At 42.7% G+C, this 26,905-nt stretch overlaps 1 protein-coding gene across 1 annotated transcript in view; it reads left to right on the forward strand.

The window, feature by feature from the left end:
- The first annotated feature begins 6,554 nt into the window (after positions 1-6,554).
- The window catches only part of Cdh6 (cadherin 6), a 131,780-nt gene continuing 111,429 nt past the window's right edge, over positions 6,555-26,905 (forward strand). Inside the window, exon 1 of the mRNA XM_052159941.1 lies at positions 6,555-6,720. The gene's annotated coding sequence lies outside the window, so the exon portion shown is untranslated. The remainder of the gene's footprint in view (positions 6,721-26,905) is intronic.

Raw genomic sequence — 26,905 nt, forward strand, 5'->3', positions numbered from 1 at the left:
AAAGCCAAGAAGTTCTCAAAGGCCGCTCTGAGGGAAAGCAAATGAAAGTCAACAGCCCTTGGGATATGGTCAAACACACGCAGTAAATGGGGGTCAAGGTTGGATTCTAGTTCAATTTAAAAGGAAAAGAAATGGGCTGAATACTGGCCTTTTTCAGTTTTAGGGTGCCCTGCCCTTAGTTAGGAAACATTGGAAGCAGGTGCTATATATCAAACACAAAATAAAGATGAATTTTCCTTCTTCGAAAGAAAAAAAATTATCTCATATACTGGCCCCTAAATTTAGTCAAAATATGACTTGGACTTAAATTTTTTTGAACAGCAAAAAATATGCTTTGGAAATAAATCCACTAGAGAAGTGAGGCCATTCTCCACATATTTTTGAGGCTGGTGATATAGAAGATAGTCATGTAACATTCAAAATAGGTTTATCTTAGAATCAGAGATTTCAGACCTCAGGAGGTTGTAATTTTGCACCAGGGCATACAAGCTCCGCAGTAAGCCCTGTGGGTCTGAGAGCACCCCAGGGCGCTCCCACCCAGCTGTGTGCTTCTGTCTCCGCTGCAACGTCTTCCCTATTGTTTGTGACCTCCAGCAAACTGCCTCCCATTCCTTGCTTCCCTGATCAGAAAGTGAGGAGGTAATGGTATCTTGTGCACAGACCGTTAAGATGACTAAATAAGATCATCTACATACAAACACAAGAGGCTGGCTGGCTTGATAGGTGACTCTGCAGTTGAGAGCACTCACTGCTCTTGTGAAGGACCTGGGTTCAGTCCCTAGCACCCACGTAGGGTGAGGTGCACTGTAAATCCAGTTTCTGGGCATTTGATGCTCTCTTCTGGACTCCTTGTGTATTTGCACACACGTGCACATGCAACACACACATAACATTAAAGATAAAAAGAGCAGGCTCACCACGCATCCTATGAACCCATTGCATGGTATCATCCCCGTTGAAATATGGATGTGCCCGTTCTCTGTACTTTAAGCCTAACCTGGAAGCAAGAATAAACAGTGAATGGAAGCAGTTTAAGATTGAGAAATGGGAGCCATTCATCTCCAGTCCCTCTAACTCTAGAAAAAATTGCATTGGATTTGACCTGGTCGATCCTTGTATTCGCATATGGAAAGAAAGGAGGGTTTAGATGTACATTCATTAACATCATGCTTGATATTAGTGTGGGAGATCGTTCTCAACAAGGGGTCATCTAGAATGTGATGAGATGTCTTCAGGGGTAAGACGCATCTGTACTTAAAGCCACCAGCATCTCTCATCTTGAACCACTCAGAATCTGAAAGTCCTTCTTCAGGCTGAACTAAAATCAATCAAACATTTTCGCCATCTGATCAGTTAGCTCTAAGACACCAATGGCAGGAATCGGTCTCATTATTTTATGTGTCACCGCAAAAAGAGACAGGACCAGCCAGTTTTACTGTGCTGCCATGTTCTCTTAGCTTGTTAATTACCACAGTTCTCCAAGGACAGAAAGCCTCTCTTTTATTTTCTGTCTTACTACCATTAACTCACCAACATGATCATAAAACTGCGAACCATCTCTACTTTCTACCCGCTGAATCTACTCTCATTCACCTAAATGCCTTCTTAGTCTTTCCTACAGACACCAAACACCAGGCATTTTCTCTAGCATCAGAGATTAAAAAATGATAACTAAAACAAACACTGTGACTTCAATAGTTCAGTGTAAATAGGAACAGCAGATGAAACAGAATATGTGAACGGTGAAGCCTGGCTGGAGCATGAAGGGCATCTTCCTATGTGCAGAAGAAAGTTAGAAGCCAGGACCAAAGGGGAATCTAAGTATGGTACCCAGAGAGTCCGGACAGCCAAGGCGAGGATGCGCCCGCTCCACACAGAGCACTTACACTTACAGATAAGATGCCTTCTCCATCCTCACATCCTCACCTCTGTCTTCTTTTTGACAGCCATGATACGCCGTGAAATTTGATGTTCTCACTATCTATAAAATCCCAAAATATTTTTGAACATATGCTATTATATTGTCTTACCCCACTTCAGCCTGTCACTCTTCCTATCAAGTGTTTCTAAAATTGGGAGGTGGGTTGGTGTGAGAGGAGAATTTTTTTTTTTGAAAATGTGGGATTTTGTGTTTATTTTGGTTTAGTCTGCTTATTTAAAAGAGCATAGCAAGTCGGGCAGTAGTGGTGCATGCCTTTATTCCTAGCACTTGGGAGGCAGAGCCAAGTAGATCTTTGAGGCTAGCCTGCTCTACCGAGTTCCAAGAGAGCCAGAGGCGGGGCTCCTGCCTAGCGCTTGCATAGGCATGAGTTTTTCCCAAACACTACAAACAATATTAAATAAAAGAACATACTAGCGTGTTAAATTTCTTCCTACTAGTCTGCCTGTCCTAAACAAAAGACTGTCCTTTCATTAGAATAGCACAATTTTGGTTACTAGTTTACCAAACTTGAGTTGTACATACGAAAACAGGCAAACATATTCTACAACAGGGCAGTGAATAAAAAGTGGGAAAAAAAAGTTAATTTACCTGAAATGCTCTTAATATTAAAAATATCTTGTGTAGGTCAATGACATTACTGCTATGCATTTATCTCATTTGTAAGTCTGCAGGCTTGCTGTAATCTACCTACAGTAATGAGTCAAATACAATGATCAAGAGGGAAATATCTTAATGCAACAGGGATCCAACTTTAGCTACAGTGTTGGAAGCTCTCCCAGGGCTTGGAATCTATAGAAGCACATGCAGTTTGGGTGAATTTGTTTGACCTCATATTGAGATGTCTATGGTGCTTAAAAAAAAAAAAAAAAAAGGAATTCCACGGAGAGTTCCTGTCTCTCTTGTTTCGCTTCAATAGTACTTAGAAGCCACTAAAGTCCCCTCTCACAGTTTTAATCACGTTCTCAGTTTTCACTGACACATGTGAGTGAGTGTGTGTGCACTCAAATATAGAAAGCAGATGGGGGAGAGGGGCATGTGCGCCTCAGTGAACTCTGCCCACTAGTGTCCACCATAATGATGACTTCATAAGCAAAGCTAGCACGTATGTGATTTTCCTAACAATAGCACATTTAGGATACATTTTACATCCAAGTATCAGCTCTCCCCCACAACTGCAGTTACAGAGGGTTGTAAGCCAAGGATGTGCTGAGAATCAACCATACAAGACCCTGGGAGAATAATCAGTACTCCTCCTAACCACTGAGACTTCGTGATTATTTATTGGCGGGTATCCGTATTAGGAGGATGACATCGTCTGTTAGTCATCTGAAGACAGACTTAAGAGAAAGTAGAACACTTTTCATCAACATTAATATCCTGGGCTGAAGGGATGGGTCAGGTCAGTAGATAAAGGACTTGATGTTTAAGCATAGGAATGTGTGTTCAAATCCTTAGAATCCAAGTAAAAGCTGACTCTTGTGGCATACAAATAATCTCAGGGTTGAGGGGCGTAGACGGGCAGGTCTTTGGGTATCACTAGCCAGCCAGGCTAGCCAACCCTTGAGCTTTACATTCAGTAGGAGATGCTGTCTTAAAAATAAATAAAGTGGAAAGCAATAGAGGAAATACTGGACATTGACCTCTGTGTCACATAAGAATGTGCGCGCGCTCGCGCGCGCACATACACACATACACACACACACACACACACACACACACAGGAGTCATGGTCTCTGAAGGAAGTTTTTTTTTTTTTTTTAACAAAACTTCATCAAAATGAGAGGGGATGTAATGTCAGCTGCAGTGTATAAAATAATGGCATGCCCTGGCCCTGATAAACTACAAGGTCGCCAGCCTACTATAGAAAACATGGGGACCCAGGAAATGCAAGCTTTTGTAAATTGTCTTTTCCATCCAAGGACACTCCCAAAATGTGCCTGTTCACTTCGATCCTAGAAGAGCCAGGGTAGCTGTTGTGAGGAAGGTGCCAGCTATGCCTTTCCCAGCCCCGGGCTTCTTACCCTGCTCCTTGAAGGGACCTGACCAATCAAAGCTAGTCTCTAGAAATTACATGGCGAGGGGAGACAAAAAAAGAGAAACTTGCCAAGTCTTTCCAACAGGCAAGCTTCTGGAAGTAGTAACCGTGGGCGGTGCTGTTTGCCTTGTGGACTTAAGGAGGGGGGGGGGCACAGGTGTGAAGAGAAACAAAGTAACAGCAGAAGTGAGGCAGTGAGAATAGCTAAAAGCAGGATACCCTCTCGGGCTCATTACATAACGCCATGTGCTGATGAGGATTGCCACATCTGTTCTGCTCCCTCGGACTAGCTAGCTTCTATGACTTGCCAAGGTGTTCCGGTGTACCAGAGAGCAGCTTATAACAGGACTTAGTGGTAATGAGCAGTCTCAGTCCCCTACCTCTGAAAGAAGGATGAAATAATCCTGGATATTTTTATCGATATCATAATTGAACATTGTGGTAAAGGTCAGTAGGAAATCTCAAGAATCACATGAAGTCTTGCAGAAGAATATCCTGAGGTTGCAAACTCCTTCATGTCACTTAAGACTGCTACGTGAAAATGCCCAGGAGACAGCTGATTGTCCACTCTCAATAAAACGAGGCTGTTTAACCACCTTTGATGTGTCGCTTAATGGAGTTTGAAGGGTAATACATCACAAACAATTAAGAGATTTTTCCTTTGTGAGGCATTAACTGCTTCGATGGATAGAAAATCTACTTCACTATCACCCTTCATATAGCATAAAATCAGTTAATTTATACATCTGTCTGCTAGAGGCAATCATACAAAATGTGTTTTTGTTAACATTCTTGCACATGTTCCTTTATTAATTTATCATCACACATATTAGCAAATATATCTGCATACTTACTTTGTGGATACCCTCGTGGGCATATACACATCTGGGTATTTCGCCTTTTGTTCCTTCCTAGTTTTATTGCCTTAGACACAGTCCTTAACCTTTACTGTGTCTTTATCAATCTATGTCCTCTGTCCTTTCTGGCCAAGAAAAAAAAATCATATTGGCAGAAGAATCCCATCAAATAGCCTATAAGAATATTTTGTGAGCTGTAAAGGACTATACAGACGACGTACCAAGGTAATCTTTCAAATTAAGAAGTCTATAACCTGAGGAATGAATGAATCAATGGGAAGCAGCTGCCCTCTCCCCCATCCCTCCTCCAAAGCAGTTCAAATGTCCACACGAAGGGAACAAGTTCAGCCTCCTCTCTGCAAACTGAAGACATCTATCTCCTCATCCCAATCTTGCCACCATCCATGTGGGGAACATCTGTGCTAACACTGTTGTTCCTCATGCGATTCTTTGAAGCACCGGCTGCCTGGAAGAAATACTTTGATTTGGGCTTCATTAAAATGCCTCAACTTCTATTAGGGACACACAAAAGGTTTTCTAGTAAGAGCTCTCTTGGGAAGAAGACCAACCTCTAGCTAGTTAAATCACTCAGAAGCCAAGTGGCTGGAAGGTCCTTAGAGCGTCATGCAATGGAAATCTTGCTGTAAGCTTGTAACATGCAGAAACAGCTGGCTTGGGTCTGTGACTGACCCGGGGTGAAACCATTGTGGTAATTAGATTTAATTTTCTTAATCCAACAGTGCTTGACTGCATCTCCGATGCAGAAAAGTCATGATTCTCTTTTAACAATGCTTTGACGCATTTAAGACTTCTGCAGCTTAGTGCCTTCATAGAAAAAGTCACTTCTTGTCAAGTATAAGGACACCCAGCCAGACAGCTATGTGTATCAAGGAGTTTAACATAGACGTGGATCTTGCTTCGGTAGCTTCCCAGAAAGATCTCAAAACATCAAACGCGTCTTAAAGATCAATCAATATACACCCCAGTCTGCTAGTTCACTGTATCCTGGTATCTGCTCATTTAGAAAGATGGATCAGCCAAGAAGACATGAGCCTGGGGCGTTTGGATTTGAACCTCTTCTGCTCTCGGGGGCATTTGGCTTCATGTTACAGCACTCTGGGGTTACCCACTCCGCAACAGCGCCAGAGCTCCCGAAGCTACAAGGAGGAAAAAGTGTTCTTGAAATCAGAGAAGCAAAGACAGACGTTCATGAATCTGTCTGCTCGCGTCTGTTTATGTTATACAGAACAGCCGTCGGTATTGTTACCTCAGAAGACCGGGGTTATTTTATTCGAGTGCAGGTCGTGCGTACTGTCTCCCCCCCAAACTGACTCACAGCGCCACGCGGTACCGTGTCGTGTCCCCAGGAATCTTAATTGCCTGGGCTATTAGAAAAGAACATCCGACCGCTGTTGGTAATTGAGCACGGTGCATTTTGAAAGCTTAAAAAGAAAGATCAGATAGAGTCACACAAGTTCTCAGTATGTCTTAAGCCGTTCCCCCACCACCACCTCCCTAAAAATATATAAGAAAAAAAAAAAAAACGGAAGGGAAAGCCTGGGGCTGCGGGAGTGTTCCAGAGAGCGGACTGCTCCGGACTTCAAACACTGGGAGTCATTCTGTCAAGGGGAGGGGGCGGGCGGGGGCAGGCACTGGGCCTCTGTAACAAAGTCCTCCTCTCTTTGCTCCCTCCCACTTCATTCACTTGCAAATCAGTGTGTGCCCACAAGAGCCAGCTCTCTGGAGCCGTAACCTTCCCATCCCGAGAGCTGCAGTTCCAGCCACAGCAGCAAGAAGCACAGAGCCGGAGACCGGAGACCGTGGCGGAGGCAGGAGCATCCTGGGCGAGTGGCAGGGAGTCCCCAGGAGCCGGAAGGCAAACGGAGGTGGGTTCGGTCTCTGCTGCCGATGCCGGGAGCTTGTGCGTGCGTTTCCTCTCTTCCTTTCCTTCTCTTTCTTCTTTATACATATATATTATTTTAATTCCGTAGCGTTGATGGAAGCCAATCGGAGAAAGAGAGCGGTCCTTTGCGCCGGGTGTGTGCGGTGCACGGAGTTGGGAGGGATGCTCAGCCCGGAGCTGGGGTGCGGGCGGGCGCGCGAGTCCGGTGGCACTGGTGGCGCTGCTGCCCCTGCCCAGAACCGGCGCCGCTTCCCGGGGAGCCTGGGCGCCGCTCCTCCGTCGCCTGGTAAGACCGAGCCGCCTAGGGGTCTGCAGGGGGTGGCAGGGAACAGTGCGGACGAGAGAAAGCTGCCGACGTCCTCTCCGCGGGGCTGGCGGAGGCGGCCAGTGGAGTCCTAGCTTTGCAAAGTTGGCTAGTCAGTTACCAAGGGCGCTAGTGAGTGCAGGAGTGGTGGAGCCCTTCGGGGCTTGATTGATTTCCACCTAGCCAACAATACCAGGGTCTGTGTGGTGACTGCTTGAGTCGAGTTACGGTTTTTTGGCTTTGAGAGTAAATCAGACATTAAATCAGGTAGTCGGAAACTCCTGAATGCTCCCAATAAGGCAAACTTACAGAGATGGTTTGGCTGACAGAACGAGCTAAAGAAAACTGTTAGCCCGCATGTTCCTAGCAATGCCTTCAAGGCTTCTGTAGAGCAGAAACCGCTTAGGTTGCAAGGCAAGTCCGATACTGGACTTCGAAAATGGAACACACTGTCCAGGGAAAAGTCATGTGGAAGACGCCGCTCGCTGGTGCTCTTCCAAGGCTACACAGACACACACACACACACACACACACACACACACACACACATCTGAGGGAGAATGCCTTCCTCAGACTGGAGAGCAGGTCTGGTGCGTCTGATGTGAGGTGTCAGATGCAAGAGTGGAATCCCAAGGCGTTCGTGTGGAATTTAATGAGGGTCGTTGCAGCGTCCTATAATGCCGCAGAGCTGGGGTCACTTCCTCCGTAGTTATTCGCCTGCCAAGAGTTATGGTCCATCTCGAGGATGGGGGATGCTGGCGAGGTCAATGTGGTACTGAGAAATGTTGTCGCTGCTGCAATAAAATCCATATTTTATGGGAAGTTACGTGAGGGTCTTTGTGTATGCAAGGGGCTGGTTGCCTAACTTAACTACTACTGAGAACATTCAAGAACCAAGAAGTTTAATCACGTGGAACATTCACACATTTCTCTCTCCCACTCATTTTTTTTTCCTATGAAGACACTTTTTTTTTATGATAGTCACTGCAAGCTCTATCGGTCGGTGTCTTCACTTTCACTTACTGAAGTCACACAGTGAGAACCAGAAAAGCTATTTCCTTTAACAGTGTGTCTGGGATGTACTTCAGTGTTGGGGAGGGGATGCTAATTGTGAGCTTTCCTGGTGGTTAATTATGAGGGGGGTGCAGGTGGGGGAGGTGGTGGTGCAAACTCCTCCCTGTGATTCTAAAGGAACCAGAGATGCGGCCAGTTAATGCACAACTCCTCTGAGAATGAGTAACAGCCTCGTGAATGCGGGCCAAAGCTGGCTTATTTTCCTTCTGTTCTTGCTGATAGTTTTACCTGAAAAGGGAAAAATCCTTGGGATTCTTTCTTCCTAGGGGGGCGGGGGGGGGGCAGAGGAGAGGAGGACAAGCACTCCTCCCAATTTAGCTTGAGCACAGTCCTTTGTGTAGGAGCGCTGGAGTGATTCCGTGTTTGGTGTTCTGGAGAATCAGAACACCAGTTGTGGCCAGAAAGGTGATATGCTAAAGCAGATAGCTTCATGACGTCATGGAGAGGGCAAAGGGCACAGCAGAGGCCATATTTCTGATGCAGAGCTCAGAAACTTAAATGTACCGGAGAACAACTGTGTCTCACCCTCTTCCTTTTCTCTTGTATGCATTCTAATTAACAAAGTGAAAGAAAAGGTTGGCCCCTTCTTACCTGGTTTTATGGTTTGCACCTTACTTTGGAAGCAGAGGAAGTCATCAGTTTTCTCAGATACAAGGTAACAGTACACTGCTGAGAGAAAAATGCAGCCCAATGATGTGACTCCGCTATATTTGTCCACAAGCATCTTTTGCTGCCATTAGGAGGAAGTGACAGGCTGGTGTCCCCAGGGGGACTTCCAGTGTTTCTACTAGTTTGCTTTTACACCAATTTATTGCAATTACGTTTCTCCGTGTTAACTGTGAAAAGATGATATATGAAACAAGAACATTTTCTATCAGGTTGTGTACTATCAAAGAACAAACAAACAAACAAACAAAAACCAAAAAAGAACCCAAAAAACCTGTGTCTCACGTCCTCCACCCACGACTTTTATCAGCTTTACAAGGAGAAACTTGCTGTGAAGCGTCCTCTTCTCCCAGGAACTAAACCGCCGTGTGCACTGAGACACTTGCAAACAGCTGAACATTTCTAGAAAGCACATTGGGAGGGATCACAGGCCCCTTCTTTACTGCAGCAACAAGTTAGAACAATGACTTCTGAATGTCTAATTAGTGGTAATTGGGTGAGCGCCTCATGCTGGGATCAAACCAGAGATAAACCGTGGGGCAAGTTTCCACCTCCCTTGGGAAGCCTTGTGTGGGCTTCCTTTCTGGTTCTACCTGCTATGTATCTGCAGATGACAATGTATTATTAAGACCGCCTCTTTCCAGCCACCTCAACTTTCTCGTTTAGTGTGGAGGGGCCACTCCAGACCTCCGTCATGCAGTTCAATTGCAACACAGATTCTGCTGTGATAATTAGAACCCAGGTGCTTTTTCTTCATAGACAAGTTAGCACTATCCTAGCAGAACCTTAGTAGTTCTATCAGATCAAAGCCATTGGCTGCCATTTCTATAGTTCCTCTCATTTAAGGGGCTTCTGAGGTATTTTCATAATTTTCTATGTATGTAGGCTGTTGGTTATTCAAAAGTCTACCTACAGTTCCAAATCAAAGCACTGGCCAATTTATCATGAATTTACCACTATCCAAATTGTACAAATTGTATCTAGTTTCCTAGAACCTTGCCAAGGTTAGACTTCCTAACTACCATCTTACCAGCTATTAAGAAAGAGCTTATAGTTATGACTCCAACCACCAAAGAATTCTTAACACCAAAGAAATGTTTGGAGAAAAGAAATACCAGTAACTCCTTTAGAGACCCATAAACATACAGGCCTTGTGTTGAAATAGAGGAGTCTAACAGTAAGACGTTCCCATTCAAATAAAAGTAAGTTCCAAAGCAGTTAAGACGCATGTGTGCCCTTGTTCTGATCATTGTGTCTTCTAATTTTTCTTTATTGATGCATAACAACACTGGGTGACCTATTCAGAAAAAAAAATTGGTTACATTTTTTCTTTTATTTATGTCTGTGTGTGTGTGTGTTTGTGTAAATGTGTGTTATATGTGTCCATGCATGTATCTCTGTGTGTGTTGTGTTTGTGTTATGCCTGTGTGTACAGATATGTACACGTGGGCATATGCCGTGGCACCTGTGTGGAACTCAGACTGCTTGCAGGAGTAGGTTCTCTGCTTCCATCATGTGTATTCCAGGAATCAAACTCAAGTCCTTAGACTTCGCAGAAAGTGCCTTTCCCCACTGAGCCATCTCACCAACCCTCGATAACCTCCATCTTTAAAAGCTCCTCCTGGAACATGGAGCGAGATAAGTTCCGGAAGGTGAATCAGCCTTTTCTGCTGCCTATCTCCAGCTTGCAACTTCCAATTTAAAAATCTGAAGTTTGAAATGTGTTGCAAATGAGATAACACCCTGCTGAGGCCAGTGCCCTTGTCCTTGATCAGTCACCACTGCCATTCATTGGGGTCCATCAGAATTAGGGTCCCGTTTGTGAAAGGCACAAGCAAGCAAAGACGCCGTCGGAATTGCATTTTTCATCCTGCCTACCCTAGGGTCTACTGAGCCCACCTCATTTGCTTCACAGAAAGGTGAGAATGTAGAAAATCAAGCGTTCTGTGGCTTTGCTTCACTGAACAATGTTTGTTTAATACAAAAACTCAAGAATATTATGGAAATAAGAGAACTGTAGACAAAAAGAAAGGTAAACATGTATGCATACAGGAGGAGGGAGAAAGAGGGGAGAAAGAGGGAGAGAAGAGAGAGAGAGAGAGAGAGAGAGAGAGAGAGAGAGAGAGAACACTCATTTGTGAAAATGTTCTTCAAACTAAGGAAGAATTCTAGAAATCCAGAAATGTTGAGTTGATCTTGTTTTATTTTATCTTCACATTCCCATTGGGATTTCCATCTTAATTTTATAATAAATGAGAGAATTTGGCACATTCTTGGGTATAAACAGTAACGGTTTGACCTGTAGTTTTAAAAATTCCTCTCTAAGGCAAAGGCTCTGTTTTTCATAGCAGTCCTTTGAGAAACCTTGGGTTTTCCCTAACTAACCAAATATAGCCTTTAGGACACTGTCAACCACAAAGCAGGAACAGGAGGATCATGGGAGACAGTGCAAGTAATCCTTCAAAAGAGTCATCCCTTTACTAGATGGGAAACGGTCACATTGCTTAAGCCAAAACGGTTTGACCCAAGGGAAGCAACTTCAGCCAGCAGTCTAGCTGTTCAAGACTAGGCTATTAAGGGAAGTTCCAAGACTTCCAGTAAAAACACCTGCTGTATGATAATTATCATCAGAGCATCTTTGTAAATGATTGGTGTGTGTGTGTGTGTGTGTGTGTGTGTGTGTGTGTGTGTGTGTAGTGGGCCCCATCTCCCATCCACATGGATTTCTAGAAATCATCCCACTTTGTTTCATCAATATCTTGACATGAACACTGTTGAGTGACAAGCTTTTCTAACAGTCACACCACCTTACTGATAGGAATAAGATAGGAGAGTTTAATTAAAGTTAGGATGTTACTATAAAATATGATTTTCAGTGTTTGGCAGCATAGGTCACACACTTCTCCTAGCAGATAGGCAGTGTTCTCGGGGAAGAGAACAGTTTTTGAAGATGATGACCTCAATGCTCGCATGCTGTGAGGTGTAATTTATCTTCACAACTCATCACTTGAGAGTACGGTGTCTTTCTATAATTCCCTAAGTAAGCAGGTCTGACTAAAGATTTTCAATAATCCTAATAAGTTACGGGAATGAAAAATGGTGATTAAAAAAAGTTAAGCTGAGGGCATGGCCAGGACAGTGACATACAAGGAGATAAGTTTTGTGCACATGCAACACAAGCATGAACACAGAACAGAGTGTGCCTTTCCACGGAGGATCTAGTTCTCCTCCATACGCCTAGTGCCTTAAGCATGAAGGCATCCTTAGGACGTTCACTCACACTGCTGGCTTCCACTGTGGAATGCAAACCTGAAAGTCAACCTCTAAAACAACTACCACCTAAAGGAGATAATCATGCCTTAGTTATAAATCAACCCAGTGAGCATTTTCATGTGGTGAGAAATTCATCGGAATCACGGAAGTGCTTTCTTAGTACTTTAAAGACTAGCAACTCTTTCTCTTCTCTTCTCTTTGTTGCCCTAAGAGCCAAACAGATGATTCTGTACTCGTTGGAGGCCTGCAATCCAAGTATAAAATAGTGATTCAGACAAACCATCTTATTCATTACCCACTGGCTATGGTAAAGTGAATAAAAGGCCTACCCACTACGGTAGCACGACACAGTAACTCCACACTTGTTACAGAGAATTTTTAAACCTATAGTATTGTTATTTATATGTATAGAGCATGGGGTTTAAACACACACACATATACACACATATACACACATACAAAGAGAGAGACACATGAGAGAGAGAGAGATTTAGAATGTATATTTATTTATTTTATGCATCTGAATGGTTTTGTCTGTGTGCTTGCACGTGTAACGGATACAGAGGTCAAATAAAGCATCAGAACTTCTGGAACTGGAGTTACAGATGGTTGTAAGGCGCCATGGAGTCTGAACTTGGGCTCTCTGTCACAGCACTGAGTAAACTGTTGAGCCATCTCTTCAGTCGTTAAGTTCAGAATTTGTATATGTCCAAATAATAGTAGAACTGAATTAAGCTCTACTGAACTTTTCTATAATGTTATGGTATGTCCTCATCATTTTACTTTGGTTTCATGTGTTTGGCTACTTGGTCCTTTTGAGACAGGATGTCACTCTGTACCCCAGGTTATACTAGAACTCATAATATAACCCAGGATGGCTCCCATCTACAGAGACCCTTCTAACTCATCCTATCTTGTAGTAGGATCACAGGCATGAGCCAGTGTGCCTTGCTAAAATATCAGTTGGTGGAGGGGAGGGGTCTTTTGGAAGTGTGGGGTTTAAACCTTGAGTCTTATACATACCAGGCAGGTCTACTATTGACATATCTCCTGGGTTTGTGCATTTTGCATCATAAAAAAAAAAAAACCCACAGTAAGTCAAGAGGGAACTCTGATACTTGTTTTCCTTTTAAAAAGGCTTTACTCAGCCCTTTTTTAGTTTGAATTTCCAGGGAATTTCCCTTTGAGCCAAGCACTTAATGAATGTGCTGTTAGCAAATACTTGTGATGTCTTAAAGTTTAAAGTGTGACTCTCTCTGAGAAATACCGAACAGCAGAGGGCATGGGAATGGTTTGATTATTTTGACCAGAGCAAGGCAAGATATAAGGCTAAGGAAGATGTTTCTAGGTTACTCAATTTTTAGATTGTGTCTGGAACCACGCATTAGAGTTTATAAATGGTAGAAAAAGCATAGGAGGGCCATTTGTCTGAACATAATTATCTCCTCCTGCCATCAGAGTCAGCATCATTGATGGAGGAAGCACACTGTGAAAGTAGCTAAACTTGAAAACCATTCATTTCACGGATGGGAACAAACTGTCCGGCCTCCTAGTACCTAACCACATCAGTCCCGAATCATGAGATAACGTCCCAAGGCGACTGGGATGCTGACTCGAGCTGAGTAAGAGATGTTTTATCGGGGTTGGGATCATCACTTGGTCAAGAAAGCACTTGCTGTGTGCCCATGAGGGCTTTTGTTCAGTCTCCATCACTCCTGTAAACAGCTGTGCATGGTCAGGACTGTGATCCCAACATCAGGGAGGAAGCATGTAGATCCTGATATTTCACTGGCCAGCCAACCAAGTGTAATCACAGAACCAGAGATCCCAGCATAGGAACCCGGGAGCTGGAAAAACAAGATGGGTGATGTCTGAGGGATGGCGTCCAAGGTTGCCCTCTACCCTCCACAAGCACGCACACTACAAGACTGTTTATACCCTTCCCTATGTGATAAGTCAAAAAAGTTCTTTGCTTCTTTTATAACTATGATTTTGTTACTTTATATTATCACCATATAGTATTTGCACTTAATGACTTAAAAAAAAAAGAAAAAGAAACAAAGAAAGAAAGCCTGGCCTTCTGTAGTCCAGGCTGAACTCAAAACCCTCACACATCTGAGAATTGCCTTGAACTCTTTCTCACCTGTCCTTACCTCCCAAGTGACGGGGTAGCAGAAGGCATGCGCCACAGTGTCTGGCTCAGAACAGATTCCTCTCAGAGTAACATTTCCTATGCACATACACACAAATCCACAAACAGCAAAGGAAAAAGAAAATGGCAAGAGTGGGAGAAGAAGCTCCCTTCGCAACATGGTCGTTGCCTGTGGTTGACATGGGTGGGTCACCATTACTCTCTGTTCTCTCAACTGCCACTTTTAAAGTCATATAATACAGCCAGCATCCGACGCAGGTTTGGTAATTAGATACATAATCAGACGGTGTGAGGCATGAGAAGGAGCCCAGAGGCCACATCCCATACAGGCCATTTACATAGGAGATAACTGATAACCAGGGAGTGGGCGGGGCTTGTCTGCTGCTGGACCACATTCATTTCGTTCTTTAATCTGGCCCTTTTGTAGCTTCATTTCTAGTCACCGGGTACCATTTCTCTTTGCCATGTTTACTTAATTCTGGCATTTAAAAAACAAAGAGGAACCACATCTGCTGCTGTCTGAGTTCCGCTGAGGTGCAGGAATGACAACTTACTGATAAAAATAAGATTTTTGTGATCCTACTTTTTTTTCTTTCTCAAACTCCTATTGCCAAGAAAAAAAATTAATATCTCCTTCAAAGTTTGGTTCTGCATTTGGGTGCCACTGATGGGCTTTGAGACTTGGTTTATTTGTAACAACCTAATGGCAGTTTTGAATGATCCTCATCCAGATAAATGACTCTTCCAGATATTCAAAATCAAGTGTTCATCTTTCAAAAAGTAAATTTACTGCTTAGTGATCAGATATGAAAAATAATGGCAACCTTTTCTGGATTTCACAAATCTCCATTTATTCTATTTTAAAAACTCATAGGATGACCTTCCTTTGAAGTTAAAATGTCAGTTCTTTCATGAAAGTGTATGTATGGATAAATTATGCTAGGTTTTGCCTTGGCAAGATTAAAATCTGGCAAGCAACTCAATGTCAACTCTTCCCCCTTTTAAAAAATAAAACTGTTAATGTCCCATGAAATCCAAAAGCCTTATGACCAATGGGTTGTATAATGAGTGTCTTCATATTGAAAAATGAAGCCTCATTCGTTCACTTTCTTATATGGATGAGCAAAAAAATTAAAGCAACTTGTAATTATAGAAGAGACAAGAAGACGAACTATACAAAACCATTGAACTAACAGGTCTCCTCAGGTCCTGTAGTTACAGCACACATGGAGATATAGCTCAGTGTTAGAGTGTTAGAGCTCTTGTTTAACATGAACAAAAACCCTAGGTTCAGTCATAGTACTGAAAATAAAACCCTATAGATACTAATTCTAATATTTGTAACCAAAGTGATCTTTGGCTATATTAACATGTCCTCTAAAAATATGATTTTCCAAGTGGATGGCTAGAATGCGTCACAAACAATTAATTCTCCCACTTGATTGTATAATGGATTATTCAGCAAGCAATGACAAGTTTTAAATTTATGTCTAATCTGATACGCAAGAGCAAACACAGCTCATCTTAACCAAATACATAATAAAAGAGATGTCTTTTTTTTTTCCATGAAAATAATCTTCATATACTTGTGGACAAACAGAAAAAAAATCTCTAAAGTGTTGAGTTGTATTTTAATGTATGCATTTTTACTTTAAAAACTGATGGCCCTCCAGGGTATAATATAGCTTTCATCCATGAAAGCAAGTGTATCATGCTTTTAACCACAAGACTAAAAAAGAATTTTATTAATCTATCACCCATCTTGTAAAATGTTTGAAACTGCTCAATTTCACATTCAAATGAAATGTTCTGAGTTCTCCTTAGCAACACGGACTAATTTAACACCGATCAGGGCAGTGTGTGGTCAGACTAAGAAATCACCAATGCAAAAAGACAGAGCTCACCATGACTACTATGTCGTTGATGAACCCTAATGTGGAGCACACCAAGCTACTGTATCTCCTAGCAATTATCCTCAAATTAGACTACTTGCTTAAAAGTACCTAGTTGGGATTTTGCCAGTGTTTCATAAAGAATTAATTCTACAAGGGGGTCTTTTGATGCACCAAGGCAGCCAGCTTCACTCACTGGCTTCACTCTTTTTATCAAAACAAGAGATGTTTGGAGCTGGTCCCAATTAAACCAGCTGAAATGAAGTAGGATCACTTACTTACTGCCCTCCAGAGAAAGAGACTCTCCTCCATCACCCGCACAGACCGACGTGCCAGCTGCACAGCTAGTTTTGCCTTCATAGGAGGCCAACTGGTCAACCTGTGAGCTAGATTTGAAAGGAAATGGAAATCTGCCAGACACAGCTCCTGGATCTACATTTAATATACATATACATGTACATATACATACACATACACATACACACACACACATACACACACACACACACACACATACATACATATACATAATTTATCTTAATCATGTTTTCCCCTCCCCCAGTTCCTCCCAGATCCTCCCACCTCTCTGCTCATGCACCAACCTTATTCTTATGTTCTTTCTCTTTCTCTCTTTAGAAAGTAAACCGAAAACAGACAAAACAAGAAGCACACAAGCAAGGCAACTCTTCAAAGACCCAAAAACAAAATTCAAAATAAACAAGCAAAAGATCTATAAAACAAAAATATGTCAAAACAAGGCAAAATAAAACAAAAAGTTTTCAAAAACACCACTGAATCTGTTTTGTGTTGGCCAGCTTCTCCCAGGAACGAGGATTGCCCTCGGGTCTGGTTAATATACCCAGGAATGTCCCCAAGACAATCCTTGGAGGAAACTGATTTTACTTTCGCCAGTGGGTATCAATGGCTGATAGTATACTCCACAGTATCTTTAGAAGGAGCACTGAAGTTTATAAAACAAACAAATAATACTCCCCCCTCCCCAGATTTTGAACTGAATTTAAATGGACATATATTTTATATCCTGACAAATAAGGAAATCATTGCACATATGGCCACACAAGACGACTGATCAGTATGTAACATGGATGCTGATGACCAAAATTACCACTCTCTCCCCAAATAGCATACTAAATGGACGGTGACTTTATTTAAAATACATAGTTTAGAGTGGCCTAGGAAAGTAAAGTGCTCTCAAGCAACTAAATTTAATGTGATCTAATGAAAGAGTTTAATGTGGTGGACAGGAAGAGGAGACACTGTTGAGAGGTAGAACACTCTAGAGCCAAAGGTGGGTTTGCACCCCGATGACCTGAGCTTGCACAGGTCGTATGCCTGCTTCCCTATTTGTCACTACACTAAAATGAGATTTTTTAAAAATGACTTACTCTCTCTGTCTTTCTCTATGGGATGACCTTTCTATCATGGATGACTAGAAATACCAGTTACAGAAGACAAGGGGCAAAGTTTCCCTGCTTAATAATTAAGAAACATGTGCTAACATCCATGACGTTCTGAAAAAGGACTTTTAAACCAGGAGTAACATTTTGAACTGTGTAAAACTCAACAATTCAGAGAAGCAACCAGGAGGCTCCATGTGCTAAGGAGATGCTCTGCTTGTCAAAAACTTTCCAATTTAAGTTTCACCTGATTGACAAGTGTTCCTAAGAATGATATTCAGCTGAGAGCTTTGGGAAAATTCATTATTTGACTCTTTCCATAGCCAAAGCCCTCCTGATACAAATAGGCTATGCTTTATGGAATAGATAAATCTAGGTTAGGGGGATATGAGAAAATGGTTTTAAAATATCGCTTTGCAGTCTCAGGATCAGAATTTTAGGACCAGGGCAGCACTTTTAGGGACAGAGCATAGAGTAAGGGCCCAGGAAATGCTTGCTGGGTGAAATTCACTCACAAGCTACAAGAAAATTCTGATTTATTTTCTTAAAAGCTCATTGATACTAGTGGAAATGTAATTTTTCGAGCCTGTGCTGATGACTTAATTTTTAATAAGGGACTCCTCTTTAAGAGAGTCTATTTCAAAGGGAACTCCATCAATGGTATCTTGAGAGCCACAAGGCCTGAGGTTAACAGGCTGCCCAGCCTATAGAGCGAAGCCACCTGGCCCTCTCCTTCCTCTTGGCAGGCTTCTTATTAAAGTTGGTATCACGTGTTGTTACCTGATGCCTGATTAACAATTTATGCTTTCCTAAGCAAATTATAAGAGCCTGTTATTCTGATTTTTTTTAATTCTTAATTTGTGTTTGGAACAGAACATATTTCTAAATATGAAACAGAACATATCTTAAGTATACATACATAAGTATGTATCTGAGAAGTCAGACTTAATGTAAATGGTGTCTTCCTGAGAATACTCACCTTTATAGTTTTAATGTCCTTGGGTAGACGATTTTTCCCTCTGATAACTAAGACAACTGCCTACTTGGTTAGGACATGACTTTTTGTCTCTCATTGAAATGGCCCTCGGTATTGCTTCTTCAGAGAAAGACAATTGGAAGGAAGAAAGTATATAATAAGCAAAAAACTATCATTCTGAGCATCCACACTCTAAAAAATAAACTCAAGACTCTGAGGGAGATACTGTCAGGGTTCCTAGCTTACAAGATAAACATGGGAAGAAAGTGCCTTTGTGCTTTGCTCCAGAGTCCCACCGCTGGTACTTACAAGGTAAAAATTATATCCTGTGCTATTATAACTGTACACTATTTCACCCATTGTGCTTGATATGCAAGAATTATATATATATATATACATACATATGCATATGTATTCAAATAATGAGTGGGTATATAATAAATTAGATAAATGGTAGGTGATAGTGATAAACGCAGGTAGATTCACATATGTGTATCTCAAACACAAAAGTAAAAGCCATACAGGTTACACATGTACACACACACACACACACACACACACACACATGATAAAAAACATAACTCAAAAGCAGTAAAAAACCAAACCAAAACAACAACAACAACAACAACAAACCACCCTCCTCCCTTCTGTGCATCCCTCAGTCCGCGCACTGGTCTGCTCTCTAGTACGTTAGGCCAGCTCATCATAACCCAAACCACCCTATTTCAGCCTCACAAAGGCCATTTTCTGCTTTAGGCCCAGCTCTTCAGTTTAATTTGAATCAATCTTTTAATCACTTATTGTTGTTCCCAAGGGAAAGCAAGCAACATCGTTCAAATTCATCATTCATTAGTTAATTCATTCCTTAATGTTTACCGACAGCCTCTCTGCTTGGTTCTGGAGGGACAGACCACAGAGATAATACAGCGCACCCCGCCCATGCTGGGGAAGTGGAAGTTTTTCCTCATTCTCATCTAAGGTCACCAGTATGTGCTTCCCATGGAAAGTGGCGGACGGTGTGGGTTAGGGTGTCTGCTCTCTCTACACCTACATTCTACGGGCATCCACAACCAGCCTTTCGTCTTGAGTAACGTCGTGATTAGCACTGCTTCTCTTTGTTTTCAAGTTTGTCTTTTGACATCCTGCCAGCATCAAAAATAGCATCACATCCATCCCTACCACCAATATGGTTTTAGGTTTTTGGCAGCATGTCCCAGAATACTTTCATGGTCTTTCTTTCTCTAATCTCTACCATTTCACCAACAGATGATTTTCCATAAGAAGAGAAATACATTTTATCAAGAAATTATTTTATACAAAAAAAAACTAGAAGAAACTGGAAATTTATGATGATTGCAATGTATTCAATTCAGTAATAAACATTTGATACAAAGGGTGGTGGAACCACAGGCTTTGACATTAGGTTGCTTTCAGTAGGTATTCAGTATTTAATATGATTTAAAAGGCTTTCAGGAAACTTGTGTAATAAATAAGACAGAAATAATGTAGGAAATAAATGGATCATTTTGTCTTTTGGAGTCACATAAGGTGGAGAGAGACTCCCTTCGTACAAAGGCTGACTCAGTTACGCAGCCCATGCTAGTCTTAAACTCATCATCACGCCCCTGCCTTGACCTCTTGAGTGCTGGGATTCCAACATGGGTCACCACACCTGGCTTGAATTGGGTCTTTTAGACATGAAGTTGATCCGGATGACCATTGCCAAACGTGGAGTTAAATATGCTGAGCGTATTCACCCAGAATGCACTGGTGCGGATGTCTTCACCGTTGACTCCCCCGTGCCCTCAGTCATCTTCATTTGGTTGGATTTCTCACCAGGGGAGAGGTCCTGAGTCTGCTTCTTCTCCGACCTTTTCCTCCCCTCCACACTTCCATTTCTCTCTGCATGTTCTCTTCATTGTCTCTCCTTCTTCTCAGTGCAGCTGTTCCGCCCCCTCTTCAGGAACCCCTGCAGGCCTGTCTGTCTCACCTACTGCATCTTGAGAACAAGGCCACCAGGTCATATGTCTAGCTCTTAAGATCTAGCAGTGCTTTTGACAAACAGCAAGAACTCATTAAATGTTGGTTGAAGGAACAAATGGGAACTGCTTATTATGGGACTTTGGGCTACATTTATACACTTTTACATTATTCATGATAGATGCTAGTTTCTTTTCTAGTAATCTGATTTCCTTCAGATGGAGTGAGAGGCTCGTCTGTGCCAGTGTTCTGAGCCGTACACAGAGGCACTCATTAGAGAGGGGAGGGTAATCTCCTCTCCTCTCTCCCTCTCTCCCTCTCTCCCTCTCTCCCTCTCTCCCTCTCTCCCTCTCTCCCTCTCTTCCTCCCTCTCTCCCTCCATCCAGTCATCCCTCCTTCCCTCCCTTTCTCTCTGCCCCCAGCTCTCCTTCTCCCTCTCTCTCCTGATATGATCTTGGTGCCTTTGACCAAATATCTGAAAAACAGTTACAGATCCTAACTGAACCATCTGCTAACAGAATAATTGAACATCTTATCTGAATGTTCTTTCTTTAGTAAGTCTACCTCAAGGTATAAAATTGTTCTGTTCTTTATCTGTGTTCATGTTGATGACTGGCTATATGTTTGTTTGTTTGTTTGTTTGTTTGTTTTTTCTTAGGCACAGATTAGTATGATAAACCTTAGTTATGTTTTGGTTTATTATCCACCCACAGCCATACATCAAACCAAATCTACAAAAGCATCTGTGGAAAACTCTTATGTGTGTGTTTTCTGAGCATGATCATTTTTCCTCCCAATTCCCACCTGGTAAATGTTACTTCAGTTACCATAGGAGGTCAAATATCAGATCCTATTTGGCTTTGTTATAACCTTGAATGGAGCTGTACAAAAGATACCCAATCAGACTTGACCTATCCTGTCATCCTGTTTCATTCCTTAAGTGGCCGTCAGTACATAGACTAGGGTCCTCATGAATACCGCTTGGCACTGAGCACACAGCTCAGCCCTGCTCGGTCTCGGCATTAGCAAACGATTCATAAGGTTATGACATGACATGAATGAGATTTGGGTGGTGTTCCTTTATCCTTCCGTTAAATGCGCTATCCATCAACCCCAAGGCGAAGGCACACAAACAATTTTAAACTTACTAAACACTTAAGCAGAGAAATTAGTTTTATTTTATATCCATGGATTTCCTGAACTAAATTAGGTACTATATTTCCTTCAAGCAAATACTTCAGTTGCATCTGAGAGCTGGGGTAAATTGTAACTTTCAAGAAAAAGGCATAGAAACTTTGGTGCAGAGACCTTGGGACAGCCATTTCTGGTGTTGGCTTTTGCCAGGGGCACCTTTCCCAGTGAGTGGCACTTTTGATCAGTAATATTAGCACAAGGCATCTAAACTGGTTTAGTGAACCCTCCTCCCATAACCTGACCTCTGAACATCAGATAAATACAGAAATTAATGGATGTTTGGAAGTGACTAAGTTAGTGGAAGTCAAGGGGAAGTGAGTGCATGACACTGTCCCCAGGGAAGGCCTCAGAACACAGGGACAGCTCATGTCCCAGTACATGACACTGTCCCCTGGGAAGGCCTCAGAACACAGGGCTAGCTCATGTCCCAGTACATGACACTGTCCCCAGGGAAGGCCTCAGAACACAGGGCTAGCTCATGTCCCAGTACATGACACTGTCCCCAGGGAAGGCCTCAGAACACAGGGCTAGCTCATGTCCCAGTACATGACACTGTTCCCAGGGAAGGCTCAGAACACAGGGACAGCTCATGCCCGGCCCCTTCAGGCTTGGTGCTGTCAGTCTGTGGATTAGGATGCTGTGGGCCCTGAGAAGAGAAAACCTTGTCTCAAACTTAAGAAAAAGTGAAATGATGATTTCACACAAGAAAGTCCTGGTGAAGCCGGCTCCAAGATGAGTGACAGAAGGCCCAGCCCAGCGTCACTCTGTCCACATCCTGCTCTGTGCGCACGGCATCAAAGTCATCCACCCAGTGATTTCCTTCAGAGTTTAAAATGTTTGCCACTGGCAACTGAAGTTACAAGTTTCCTTATTCCTACCTAGCTGAAGGGAGTTGGGGAAGAGAGACATTTCACAATTAAAGATTAAGAGTAATGCCCCCTTGGTTCTATTGAATCAGCTCAGGTCACATGACCTGACAACTCGCCAATACAGCAATAATTTCTGAGATTTTTCTAGGTGCTATTTGGCTTCTGAAATAAGGACTCTACATTTGTAATCATGTTCCCCATGAAGTGTGTGTGTGTGTGTGTGTATGTGTGTGTCTGGTGTGTGTCTGTCTGTCTGTGTGTGTGTCCATGTGTCTATGTATATCGAAAGAGCACACTTGGATAAAACTAATATTCTATTAGCAAGGAAGAAAAGGTGAAACGGACTGCTGGGGGGGCCAAGCTAATCAGTCTGCCACAATTCAGAGTTCGTGTAGTTGTGTGTGAAATACAAACATTAGGTAAGGGTGGGATTCAATGGCATAGGTTTAACAGACCACATCCTCAGAGGTAAAAAAGAGCCGGCCCACCTACCCTTTCCGTGAGAGACCGTTACCTGCAAAATGGCAATTTATAGCAACACTTCACCACTTGAGTGATCTCTGCTTCTATCTTTTATTTTAGTCTGTGCCCGAAATGGGTTTTTGCTCTGTTTGTTTTGGGAATAGACTGACTAGAAATACATCACTGTCCAAAAGGAAAACATTTTTTTTTCCGTCTAGGGATTCGAGGCTTAACTAGCTGGAAGGGAAATATAATTTCAGTTTGTTCTCATAGTCGCATGTAGAAAATAACCTGTAGAGATTCAAAGGACACCGGGCACGTGAGCACTCTCTTCTCTCAGAGGCCGGAGCCTGAGCTTTAGCTTTTTCTAGCACGTTCTGTAGGGTTTTCTTAAGCAATGTTTTTGCCTTTAGCTCAGTCCTGACCACTGAAGCCTTGAGAAACTTTAAAAGGGTGTCCTTTAAAAATAGCACCAGCAAACAGCGTTCTTTTTTTCTCATACTATAAATATCCCAAATCCATCTTTAAAAGGCTTTTTTTTTAACCCTTTGGGGCTTTGTTTGAAAGACAAATGAGTTGAAATGTAGATGTTTTTCTGAATCTGAGTCAAAACACTGTGAGAAATAATTACAAAATATATAACAGAAGGGCACTGAGGTCTGCCCTTTTTGCACTGGGTAATTCCTGGCAGAAGTGGAAGTCTTGAGTAGCTCTTAGCAAATGTGTTTATAGGGATGTAATGTATGCCTCACAAAAGGGTGTTCTCGAGATGAGTGAAATTGAAAGAGAAATTCTTGCTCTTGTTTGAATTCCTTAGAGCCTCTGCAACTCCTTAGACTCCTCTGCAACCAGGTGAGTTTGCCTCTGTGCATAGTTAAAACAAAACATTTAGATTTTTCAGTTAATTCTATAGCAGAATTAGGAAACTATGTCCATCAACAGTTCCAAAAGATGAGTGGGTTGTGAAATCTGGAGAAGGGGGGGGGCACGTCTTTATCATAACTTTGTGTGATAAAGCAAGTCCCAGAGGGACTCTATAGGAACAGTAACTACCTTGTAGATAGGTACTCTATATTGGGGAGGAAACTACCCTAGAGATAGGTACTCTATATTGTGAAGGATAACTAAGGTAATGTTTAGTTTGAACAAGAAAGGCAGGAGGATCTGAGTTCAGATCCTCAGAAAACATGTAAAAACCCTGTAAACCCCATGCTGGGGCAGGAAAGGCAAGGGAGGTACCAAGGGCTAGCTGACAAGCCTGTCTAGCCAAATTGACTAACCCAGGTCTGATGAGAGACCCTCCCTCTCTCAAGAATAAGGTAGACGGCTATTGAGGAGAATATGGAATGTTCGAACCCTGGCCTGCACATGCACACACATGGACATGCACATGTACACAAACAGGTACACGGGTACACACACACGTACACACACACACACACACAAGAACTTTAGCATTGTGCCTAGCATCTAAGAAACACTTTTGCCCCCAAAGTTAGCTGTTTATTTGCTCCCATTGTTACCATTATTTTTTCCCCCAATTTTCCAATCAACCAATCAGTGTGGGGCATTTTAAAATCATATTTCTGGCTTTTACAAATATTCCACTCACTGGAGTACACCACCATATTTTTTTTGAATGTTACAACTAAGTGCAGGACTAGGGGGCAAGATGCCCACAATTCTGCTCCCTGAAATGTGTTTGGGCTGACACAGCCATGTGCCAAACACAGCTTAAATTCAGAGTTTCCTCAGAGCGTCTTCTGCCCTGTTCCCTGGAAATCAGCTATGCAAGCTGGGCTTCTCATCTGGGCTGGCGGAGGTGTGAACCAAGCACATCCAACATGAAGTGAGAACAGGAGCTGCGGATTCGGCTGTGGAGTTGGTTATCCTGGCCTGTGGTGGGGCTCTGGCCTGATTCTCAGGCAAGCAGTCACATGGTGGTATCAAAAGTGCATGGCACTCGCTGTGAGTAGAACACACACACACACACATACACACACACACACACACACACTCACACACACACACCAGCTTTACTACCAAAACTGTCCCCAACAAAGTGGACAAAGTGCTATCATTCTAATCGTGCCGACTCTGGCTGGCAGGAGCTGCTCTTCTGACGTCACCCTATGCCCCTGGATGCCCCCTTCACTCTCTCTAATTCTTCTTTTTCCAATAGTCATGCATCCCTTTACCATTCCTTCCTTGCTACATTCTTATTTTCACACAGTACTCGTTGCTTGCTCGCTGTGAGGTAATAAAGATGGGTTCAGCAATCAGCTTGACTTCATCTTCTCCCACAAGATCTTTCTATCTCCAGGAGAAAGTCTCAAAAGGAGTAAGCATTCTGAATGCATCGTCCTCAAATCAGAAAACACGGGAGGAAAGGGTCGATGGGAAAGGACGTTAGAACACAAACCGCCAAACTGTGGAACAAAGGCGGTGATGCACCGATCAGAACAATCTCCCAAGAAGCCCAAGTGGTAAACTTTCAAACATGAGGCGGAGTTCGTTTACTGCAAAACTGAAGGGCCTAAAGTTAAAACTCTATCCCCAGTCCGCACTCAAGGGAACTAGCCATGGATGCCTCTGACCTACCTGGAGTTCAGTTAGAAAACACATCCTGCTCAGCTCGGGATGTGAGGAGTTGCTGTGGGGGACGGAGGGGGTGATATTGGTATGCCGATGGGTAAGGAAAACCAGCAGACTGTTAAGGAAGCAGTTGGGTGTGGGCAGTAATAAATAAGTAAATAAATTAATAATAAACAATAAGTGCTGCTTAAACAGGTTTACACAGGATGTGAGTGTAAACAGCCTCTCCAAGTCTCTGTTGAAAACTCTTTAAGAAGTACTTTATTTCCTGCTGGACTGTCAGTTGGCAGATGCCTCTGGAAAAGGGGTCTACTTTTTAAAACACTCCTAAGTAATGTCGGTCAAAAAAAAAAATAACTTTAAAGCGATTTGGTGAGTGGCACCTCGATCTCTGCATCTTGCCCTCCCCAGCCCTATCCGATTTGCCAATTACTTCCTGCAGGAATCTCCTGAATTCTCCGACCCCCGTGCTGACATAACTTCCCATCCTGGCAAGCAACTGCCAATTCTCATTGAAAAATGATTACTAAACACTTCAGCACCAGCTCTGAGGAAGAGCTCCCTGCACTGCCCAAGGCCCTGCAGAAAAATGCCATTGTTTCTCATCGGCCAGGACCCAGCAGCCCTCTGCCTCAAATCTCTGCCCCCAGTGGCCATGGTGGGCTCTGGAACAATACCTACCATGGAGAAGTATTAAAAAAAAAAAAAAACAAACAAACAAACAACTCTATGTGTTAAAAAAAAAACTCTATGACCTTGGGGATCAGAAAGATGCATAGAAAAGAATCTTTGCCAAAGGGGAGATGGGGGAGGGAAACCTGGCCAGCAGGCTGGGAAAAAGCCAAACACACAGTACAGCCAATTCAGAATGAGGCCGTGGGAGCATGTCAAACAGCACAGTCATTCTTGTTTTAAACATTTTTTTTCAGGATTAAATTCTGTGGGACATTTTCATACATCCTAAGGAGAACAAAATATTATCTACATATTTTTAAAGGCATTAATTAAGTTAGGCCTGGCACTGGAGAACAACGGTCTCTGACCTTAACCCCAGCCTCCAACTAGGGAATTTGGATAAGGCTAATGGCTGTCGGACAATCAGATCCGTGTCACATATTGGATATAGGTCAAAGGATGACTGCTCCCTGCAGAAAACAAAAATAACCTTTCGAAGACACCATTTCATATTAGCATAAGCCCATATGCTTAGGCTCAGAAAGGCATGATGTTGTATCTAAGAGGAAATCATATCAGGAGAAAAACACATTCAAAGTCAAGGTATTCCAGCGGTGCAACTGCACTTCTCTAAGCTT

This window comes from Apodemus sylvaticus, chromosome 16, assembly GCF_947179515.1.
Source record: "Apodemus sylvaticus chromosome 16, mApoSyl1.1, whole genome shotgun sequence".
NCBI lineage: Eukaryota > Metazoa > Chordata > Mammalia > Rodentia > Muridae > Apodemus > Apodemus sylvaticus.